Here is a 10301-nt window from a genome sequence, read left to right as displayed (position 1 = left end):
GTTACCAGGCCACCATGGCTTGGGATGCACCCTCCAATTAACAGTCACAGGCTTATATGATGTACTCTGTTTACAATGTCAATTTGTTAAACTATTCAATGTTTATTTACTATTAAACATCTATGTCACACAAGCTCATTCCTTCGAGGTTTGCAGCTGAAAGAAATATTTTGTTAAATCCCTTCGTGCCGTTTAGTTTGATCTGAGAACATGACTACAAGGAAGACCTCACATGCTGCTGTTTTTGTGTTGCAGCACTTCCCATCACATTGCAGAATCTTACTCTAGGGGGCTCTGGAAACCTGGGTTCCAGGTCTGACTCTGTGCCTATGTAAGCTTGAGTGCGTTGGAGTGTTATGGAGGGATCGTGGGCAAAATCTCATTACAGGACATGAACTTACTGATCCCTCCCATTTAGTGATTTTTCCTTCCTACAGAAGCATATATTACTAATGAATGGTTGCTTAGTAAGTTAATATATTGTACCATCAATCCTGGCTATTAAATACCTTAGTTCAAGAGTCACTCTATGCTTTTCGGTAAGATGTTTGTATATTTACACCAAGGTTGCATGAACAATATATATGAAAACTCTTGAGTGAAAGTCATTTTCCTAGAGCTATGTGTATTTCCGTAATGTATTTAGGGAGAGTATCTATGTTTATTATTTATAATGTACCAAGTGCTGCTATGAATTAACACACTCCTTATCCCTGTTCTGTGTACTTCCACACTTCCAGAATGAGAAAGCTGAAACTGGGAAGCCTCATAAATTGTCTCATACTAAATGACTTGAGAATGGTAGAGCCACGATTTGAACCTGGGCACAGTGGCTCCAGAGCACCCTTTTAACACTACATTAAACGTTGTCTCTATTTGTAGGTAAAAAAGCACAGAGAGGTGAGTTGCCTATGGAGTCACAACTGGTTGCCAGACTCAGAGGAATAAGAAATATCAATGAGGGAAATAGGGACAGATGGGGATGAGACAAAAGGAGAAGGGCAGATTTACACAGTCACCCTCAGAAATCTTATTTGGAGAGGAGTGTGCCAAGAGTTTGCCATCATCCTTCAGTAACATTGCTCTATAATGTCCTCCTGAAGAGTAGGGGATGGGGGATGCTGGCTGACCACTGCACTAGTAGGTGGAGAGAGAGGGAGCAAAAGTGAGTGTGTTCCAACCTCCCTCACAACACCTGTCAATTTGGGCCTGTGATGTGTCGCTTTACTGATCTTTGGGCATCAAGCAGTGTCTTTGGGTCACCAGTGCTTAGCCATGCAGCCCCTGAGGACAAATCTGTTCATTGCTTAATGGGCAACCAGTCTTCCCAGTATTTGACATTAAGCATTATCTGGGTAAGGTGTGTCTGATCCTCACAATGTCATCAATAGCTGGTATTGCTGGGACCATGGATACACCACCCATCCAGTGTTCTCCTGGGGTGGGAATGCTGAGTTCTCAGAGCCTCCCTATATATTAGTAGATGTTGCTGACCTGTTAGTTTAACATGGGCATAGTAGATGCAGTCAGTGCTCCACGCATATCACTTGCCTTCCTTCACCATTTTTGTGTTTCATTCCCAACAGTAGCAACTGCATCTCCTTGCTGGAGGACTGTCTTTGGCTGCTGGTCCTTGCTTTGCCTGTGTAAAGAGAGAGCTGGAAGTGTCCCCAGGAGCACTTGGTCCTTGACCAATGACTGATATCCAGAAGTATCAACACTCCAGTCCCTGTGCTCCCAATGGGGACAATTCTGAGGTATGACCTCTATTGTCCCAGGGATTCCTCAGGACCAAACCCAAGTTATCCTTTGAGGGATTTGCTGGCTGCTGCATCCTTGTTTGGCGTCCTTCCATTCCCAGGCCCTCTTCACCTCTACTTTAGTAATTTTTTCTGGGCACACTTCCTACAAAATCACTTCTAAGCACAGGAGTGTATTCAAAATTTAGACCATTTCCAAAATTTCCCTGGTGTTTACTTTCTGCCAGACTGTCACATCTCCTCTGCACAGTGCAGGTTCTGTCAGTCAGGGACATGTGTATAAAAATGCCTTAAAGGTTTCTCTGCATATGAAAGGGAAGGCTGAAGACATAGTCATGGAACAAAACAGGGACTCCTGAATTCACTATTCAACATGAAATTGGAAGTTCTAGTCAGAGCAATTAGGCAAGAAAAAGAAAATGAAGCAAAATTGTCTCTGTTCAAAGATGACATGACCTTATGTGTGAAAAGCCCAAAGATTACACACACACACACACACACACACACACACACACAACCAATAAATGGGTACAGCAAAGTTTTAGAAGACAAAATTAACAGGCCAAAATCAGTTGCTTTTCTATACACTAACAACAAACAGTCCAAAAAAAGGGAGTTAAAAAAGCATTTTCATTTACAATAGCCTCACATATAATAAAATACTTAGGAACTAACTTAACCAAGATGGAGAAAGACATGTACACCGAAAAAACTAGAAAACAGTGCCAAAGGAATTTAAAGAAGACACAAGTATATGGAAAGACATACCGTGTTCATGGATTAGAAGACTTAATATTGTTAAAATGGCTATACTACCCAAAGCCATCTACAGATTCAGTGCAATCCCTACCAAAATCCCAATGATGTTTCTTGTAGACACAGAAAACTTCATCCTATTATTCACATAAAATTTCAAGGGACCCCAAGTAGCTAAAATAATCTTGAAAAAGAACAAAGTTGGGACGACTTGCAATTCTTGACTCTAAAACGTACTGGTAATAAAAACATAAAACAGTCATATAGACAATCAGAATAGAATAGAGAGCCCAGAAATACACCCTTGCATGTGTATATGGTCAAAAGATTTTTGACAAGGGTGCCAAAACAATCCAATGGAGAATACAGTATTTCCAACACATGGTTCTGGGAAAGCTGGATGTGCACATGCAAAAGAATGAAGTTGGACTCTTACCTTATATATAAAAATTAACTCAAAATAGATCAAAGACCTAAATGTAAGAGTTAAAACTATAAAACTCTTAGAATAAAACATAGGGGAAAGTCTTAATGAATTTAGATTTGGCAGTGATTTCTTGGATATGACACCAAAAGCACAAGCAACAGAAGAAAAAATAAACTGGACTTCATCAAAATTGAAAACTTGTATGCATCAAAGGACACTGTTAACAGAGTGAAAAAGCAACCCACAGAATGGAAGGGAATATTTGCTAATAATTTATCTGAAGAGGGATTAATATCTAGAAAATATAAATAGCTCCTACAATTTAACAACAAAAACCCAAATAAACCAATTCAAAAATAGGCAAAGGACTTGAAAAGACATCTCTCCAAAGAAGATATGCAGAGGCCCAATAAGCATGTGAAAAGATGCTCAACAACACGAATCATTAGAAAAATGCAAATCAAAACTACAATGAGATACTGCCTCACACCCATTAGGATGGTGGCTAGAAAAACAAAAACAAAAACAAAAACAAAAAACAAAAAAACAAGTGTTGGCAAGCATGTGGAGAAACTCATGCATTGCTGGTGGAAACTCATGCACTGCTAGTTGCTAGTTGCTGTGGAAAACAGTATGGCAGTTCCTTAAAAAATTAAACAGAATAACCATATGATCCAGCAATCCCTCTTCTGGATATATACACAAAAGAATTAAAAGCAGAGACTGTGAGAGATATTTGTACACCTGTGTTTACAGCAGCATATTCACAAAAGCCAAAAGGGGGAAACAACCCAAATGTCCATCGACAGATGAATGGACAAACAAAATGTGCTCTATACCTACAGTAGAAAACTACTCATCCATACAAAAGAAAGGAATTCTGACACACTCTACACAATTGATGAACCTTGATGACATTATCCTAAGTCATACATAAAAGTCCAAATATTTTATGACTCTGCTTATATGAGGTACCTGGAATAGTCACACTTGTAGAGATGGAAGGTAGAATAGTGGTTGGAAGGGGTAGGGAGAAAGGCAATTGGGGAGTCAGTGTTTAATGTATACAGAGTTTGTGTGACATGATGAAAAAGTTCTGGAGATGGACAGTGGTGATAATTGCACAACAATGTGAATGTACTTAATGCCACTGAACTGTATATTTAAAAATGGCTAAAATGGTAAATTTTGCATTATGTATACTTTAATAAACACACACAGACACACACACACACACACACACACACACACACACACACACACAGACACACACACACCATAATCAGGTCTGGCCAGGACAAAGTGCCTAGAGAAAACAGAAATCTGAAGTGTCCTCAACAATGAAATGACACGCATTTTGGATTTCTAAAACAAGTCTGGGAGACAGGGGTGTGGTGGGGGCAGGGAAGAAGAGGAGAAGGGAAGGAGACCGGGCCCTACACAGCGTAATGGCCCCTGGAGAGAATGAACTGACAGGTGGGAAATTTTAAAAACTGGACTAGGTATGGATTTTATCTGCTACTCTATGCTTTGCTGTTTCTCTGTGCCTGTCATACTCAAGTCTTCAGTAAAAGTTTTTATAGACTCTCACAGGTTGTATGAGAAGTAAAGGGGGAGAATAAAGGCTTAGTGACTGTGTTCCATTGGTGGGTGAGCACAGAGTAGAGAACAGGGAACAACCCCAAGAGGCAAAACATGAATGATATGAAGGCATCAGCAGAAGCAGGAATTGGAGCAAAGAGTTACTAGGAGAGATGTAAGTCCTTTGAGTTTCTTCAGAATTACTGGGGCAATACTGGGTTTTCTGCCATTTTCAGGGAGAGGGCTGGTGCCATTTTTAGTGAACTCCTGAAGGAGGCTGAGGCCAGGGTTACATTAGTTGCATATGGTGGTGCATGGACCTCCTACAGTGGGCAGGTTCTGGAAACACTGCTCTTACCCTGTGCCCTCATAATTCTGATGGTAATATGCCCTTTCTAGGGTGAGAGGGCAGGGCAGATCTGATTGCTCTAGTGGGAAATGTCTCCTGCTTGGAATTCAAACTGAAACTTCGTGAGTGAAAGAATTGAACATTGCTCAGAGAACAGTCACTTGTTTAGTTACTGTTTAATGCCCATGATTGTATAGGTGAATCTTAGTAGATACTTTTGCAGAATTTTTCTTTTTTCAAAAATTTAAAAAGTGTTTTTATTTATTTTTGAGAGAGAGAGAGAGAGAGAGAGAGAGAGAGAGAGAGAGAGAGAGAATGAGAATGAGTAGGGGAGGGGCAGAGAGAGAAGGAGGCACAGAATCTGAAGCAGGCTCCAGGCTCCGAGCTGTCAACACAGAGCCCTACAGGGGGCTCAAACCCACGAATTGCAAGATCATGACCGGAGCCGAAGTCGGCCGCTTAACCAACTGAGCCACCCAGGCGCCCCCTACATTTTCCTTAACAAATGGACAAATGCCACAAAATTTTGAGGCTGTTAAGATTATGAATACCTTTAAGAAGTTTATAAGCACTTGAGAGCAAACTATCTGGTAAGCTCCCTCCTGTTGGCGAGATATTGTGCAGAATTTTTCTATATTAGTCACTGACCAGCATCATTAGAAAAAGGTTCTGAAAATAGCAGAAGTAATTGGTGCAGCTGACATGTTGGCCATGTGTCAGATACAGGAAAAGTTCAGGAAAGAGTACAATACCTCTATAGAGGAGTGTTAGTTAACAAAAAAGCATCTGATGTTCCAAGCTTTGCAACTCCTTTAACAGGCATGGGTGATTGGAGAAACTTACTAACACCCCAAAGGTATTCCATGATTTTATTTCTGGTTATGCTCAAATGACATATCTGAGCCACTTTCCATTATATGACTTGGTTTGTACTCTGCAGCCATTTAAAAATTTTTGTTAATGTTTATTTATTGTTGAGAGACAGAGAGAGACAGAGCATGAATGGGAGAGGGGCAGAGAGAGAGCAAGACAGAATCTGAAGCAGGCTCCAGGCTCTGAGCTGTCAACACAGAGACTGATGCAGGGCTTGAACTCACGAGCTGTGGGATCAAGACCTGAACAGAAGTTGGACGCTTAACCAACTGGGCCACCTAGGCGCCTTGAACCATGCAGCCATTTTGAAAAATGCATAAGAGACCCTGATGTTAATGTCAAAATGTGGTTTAGGGGTACTTGGGTGGCTCAGTCGGTTGAGCTCAGGTCACGATTTCTTGGTTTGTGGGCTCAGGTCACGATTTCTCGGTTTGTGAGTTCAAGCCCCATGTCAGGCTCGCTACTGTCAGTGCAGAACCTGCTTCAAATCCTCTGTCCCCTTTTCTCCATCCCTACCCCACTTGTGCTCTCTCAAAAATATTAAAAAACAAACAAACAAAAAAAGAATGTTGTTTCATCTTTCTGAAGAAGGTCCAACCATCAAAATTCATGGGCTTGGGTATCTGTACACAGCTATAAGTGGTTGACAGCTGGCTCTCTGGGGTCAGATGCTAAAAGCCAACCCACTTCATTGTGGGCCGATTGCAGACCTGGTGCAGGGTGTGATCAGCTGACACAGGATGTTCTATCTTCTTCTGAGAAACCCCTCAGCCAGCCCAAGTCTGCACCTCAGCAACAGTCATTTGGGAGCTGATACTAGATTCTCCTACTTAGATGGCTTATTGCCAAATGAAGTAGGACAGGCAAAGACCTAGTGAAAGGGACAAAGAAGGCTGAATTTTCTTGGCAATCTAGAAGACATACTGAAGCACCAACATGACATGGAATCCATTAAGGCTTAAGTTTTTCTAGGGCAGGACTTCTGACTCATTCTCTCATCATTGTGCCATCAGTGCCTAGCATATCTGGAACATAATAGATATTTTTTAAATGTTTTCTTTTTTTTGAATTTATTTTTATTTTTTGAGAGAGAGAAAGAGAGCACAAGCAAGGGAGGAGTAAAGGGAAAGGGAAGAAGGGAATCTTTTTTTAAATAATTTTTTTAATGTTTATCTTTGAGAGACAGAAAGAGACAGAGCACGAGCAGGGGAGGGAGAGAGGGAGAGAGGGAGAGAGGGAGAGAGGGAGAGGGAGAGAGGGAGAGAGGGAGAGAGGGAGAGAGGGAGAGAGGGAGAGAGAGAGAGAGAGAGAGAGAGAGAGAGAGAGAGAGAGAAAGAGAAATAAAACCTGAAGCAGACTCCAAGCTCTGAGCTGTCAGCACACAGCCGGACGTGGGGTTCGAACTCGTGAACTGGGAGATCATGACCTGAGCTGAAGTCAGATGCTTAACTGACTGAGCCACCCAGGTGCCCCACAGTAGGAAGGAGAGAATCTTAAGCAGGATCCCTCTCAGTGTGGAGCCCATCGTGGGTCTTGATCTCATGACCATGAGATCATGACCTGAGCCTAAATCAAGAGTCGGACGCTTACCCCACTGAGCCACTCAGGTGCCCCAACATCTTTGAATGAACGAATTGAAAATTCTACATGGTTCTTGAACTTGAGAGCAATGTTTCTCAAGTCTTAGTGTACACTGGAATGTCCTGGAGGTCTTGATAAAACACAGATGGCTGGACTCCACCTCCCAAGTTTCTGATTCTGGGGGTCTGGGACAAGGCCTGAGAATATGCATCTTTGACAGGTTTCCAGGTGAGGCTGTGCTGCGGGTTGGCTGACCACACTGTGAGTAGTGCTGCCTCAGAGTGTGTGAGAAACACCCAGGAAGCTCATTACAAGGCTGACACTCTTGCTCTGTGCCTGGGGATTATGATCCAGTTGGTCTGGCATGTAGTCCAGAAGCCTGCATTTTAACAAGCTCTGAGGTTCTGATGGTCTGCAACCACATGGTCAGAACCGCGGATGGTTTGTATCTCTCTTACTGAGAAAGTTACCAGAGTCACCAACTGCCCGTTTGGAAACCAAGTCGGTTGCAAAGCTCAGTGGCAGCCAAGTGTGGCAAGCCACATGCACGAACATGGATGAAAGTGGGACCTCAGGTGTGAGCTGTTGTAGAGTGAAAGAATAGACATGAGGCCATCCCCTGTAGGAAGGAGAGAGAGAAGTATTAGAAGGAAAAAGCTGGGCATAGCTATAAGGTACATGCGATGCAGATGGAAGCTGGAGGTGATGAGGCTCATAGGCAGAAGCTGGCCTGAGGAGGGGGGGCATGATACGGAAGAACCGAATCAATCCTACAGAATAAAGATGTCAGGTAAAGCTCACATTTAAATGGCACCTGCAGATGAGACTTCAGGGCCCAGTGATTCCGAAGTGTGGTGTGCTGGCTTTGAAAGGACCCTGGAGTTCACTCAGTTCCCCACAAGATCCCTGAAAGCCCACCTGGGTAGAGGTGGAGGTGCCCAGTCCCAGCATCAGGCTGTCCTGACTCCCAGGCCTTCTGTGCCACCGGACACACATCTATTCACACAGCACATCTGTCGTGCTCCGTACATGGCTGCAAGCGGATGACAGATGGCTCTTTGTGGATATAATATGTGCCACCACCTTCTGAGAAATTTCCCACTTATATATCTTGCGTTGGGTTTCCCAGAGGCAGGGGTTCGTTCTGAGATGAGGACTCCTGTGAAAGTCATTTATTAGGAGGTATTCCTGGAAAAAATAGGTAGGCAGGCGAGACTGGGAAGAGAAGGAAGTCACCACACAGGATCCGACAGAAGGTGGCTTTGGCTCAATCCCATGCGGGATCTCTAGAAACTGTGGGTCACACCTGGAAAGGGAGCTGTCAAGGGTGGCCCTCAGGAGGTGTAAATTTTCCGGTACTTTTTCTTTTGTTCAGGTGCAGTGGCAAGGTGGGCTCCAGCAGCCTGGGGTGGGGGGTGCTGTCCACCAAGGGACCCAGGTGCTGGTTGCTGGGGAGTAAAAGTGACTGGGATAGATGTGCATGGGTGGGGCCCTGACAAGGTCGGCTGTGTCACTTTGGACGAGTTCCCTATCTTCTCCAAGGCTCAGGTAACCCTTCTAATGGCCTGGTATGTTCTACTTCTACTTCTACATTTTCTTTCAAAGTTCTAAATTGCTAGAAGGTTCCCATTTATGCTGTGGCCAAATATCTCTTTGTAACTTCTACTTACTGGTCCTAGGTCTGTAGCCACAAGACCACCACCTATGTCCCTCCTGCCTTTGAGAAAGTTGACAACAAAGATCATTTAACCTCTAAAAGATTCTTTTGTTTTAGCCTAAAATCTTCACCTCCTTTACCTGATTCCTGTTTGAGAGAAAGAATGTTTCCAGACCCTCCCCTCCTTCTAGCTGGCCTCTTTGGACATTACCTGATTCATCTGAGGCATCTTAAAATGTGGCGCCAGATGGGAACTCAGGGCTTCTCATTTGAGTATTCAGTCAAGAGTTTGAGAAACTGGATTGCTTACCAAGTCATCATCTCATGCTTCAGTGATCTGCTGTTAATGTTATCATCATGTAAAGTATGAAAGGCAAATAAGTCCACAATCTATTTTTGTTAATGTGACCAGTCATATGACACGGGGCCACTAATTTTTCCCATCTGGGTCTCTGACCTCTGACCTTTGGGAGCTAGTGCCTCCTCTCTTCTTTGGAAAACGCTGACATCATACCCAGAACAAGTTGTTACGGAGTATGGTGAATTCAGGATGTAGCAGAACAATGCTCGATTCCAGTGCTTCTCACACTTTTTGAAGAAGGGTTTGGAGAAGCATATTACTGGGCTTCCCACTAGTGGAGCTTCTGATGCAGTAGGTTTGGGGGGGGTGAGAATTTACACTTCTTAATAGGTTTCTAGGTGATACTGCAGGAAGATCACTGAGAACCACTACTCAGTTACACTTCCAGTGTGCTTAGACTCTGGTATTAAGAGTTTTCAGAAAGCTTTAGTCAAGGAAGAAAAAAGAAGGAAAAACGCACATTTATTGTGTGTACTTACATCATGAGCAGTCATAATCTAATTTTAACAGACCTGTGAGTGTACAGTTATCATCCTCTTTTTAAAAACAATAAAACAAAAATACCTAGGAATAAATCTAACCAAAGATGTAAAGGATCTGTATGCTGAAAACTATAGAAATCTTATGAAGGAAATTGAAGAAGATTTAAAGAAATGGAAAGACATTCCCTGCTCATGGATTGGAAGAATAAATATTGTCAAAATGTCAATACTACCCAAAGCTATCTACACATTCAATGCAATCCCAATCAAAATTGCACCAGCATTCTTCTTGAAACTAGAACAAGCAATCCTAAAATTCATATGGAACCACAAAAGGCCCCGAATAGCCAAAGGAATTTTGAAGAAGAAGACCAAAGCAGGAGGCATCACAATCCCAGACTTTAGCCTCTACTACAAAGCTGTCATCATCAAGACAGCATGGTATTGGCACAAAAACAGACACATAGACCAATG

This window comes from Felis catus, chromosome X (genome assembly GCF_018350175.1).
Source record: "Felis catus isolate Fca126 chromosome X, F.catus_Fca126_mat1.0, whole genome shotgun sequence".
NCBI classification, from domain to species: Eukaryota; Metazoa; Chordata; class Mammalia; order Carnivora; family Felidae; genus Felis; species Felis catus.
This window is presented reverse-complemented; position numbering follows the sequence as displayed.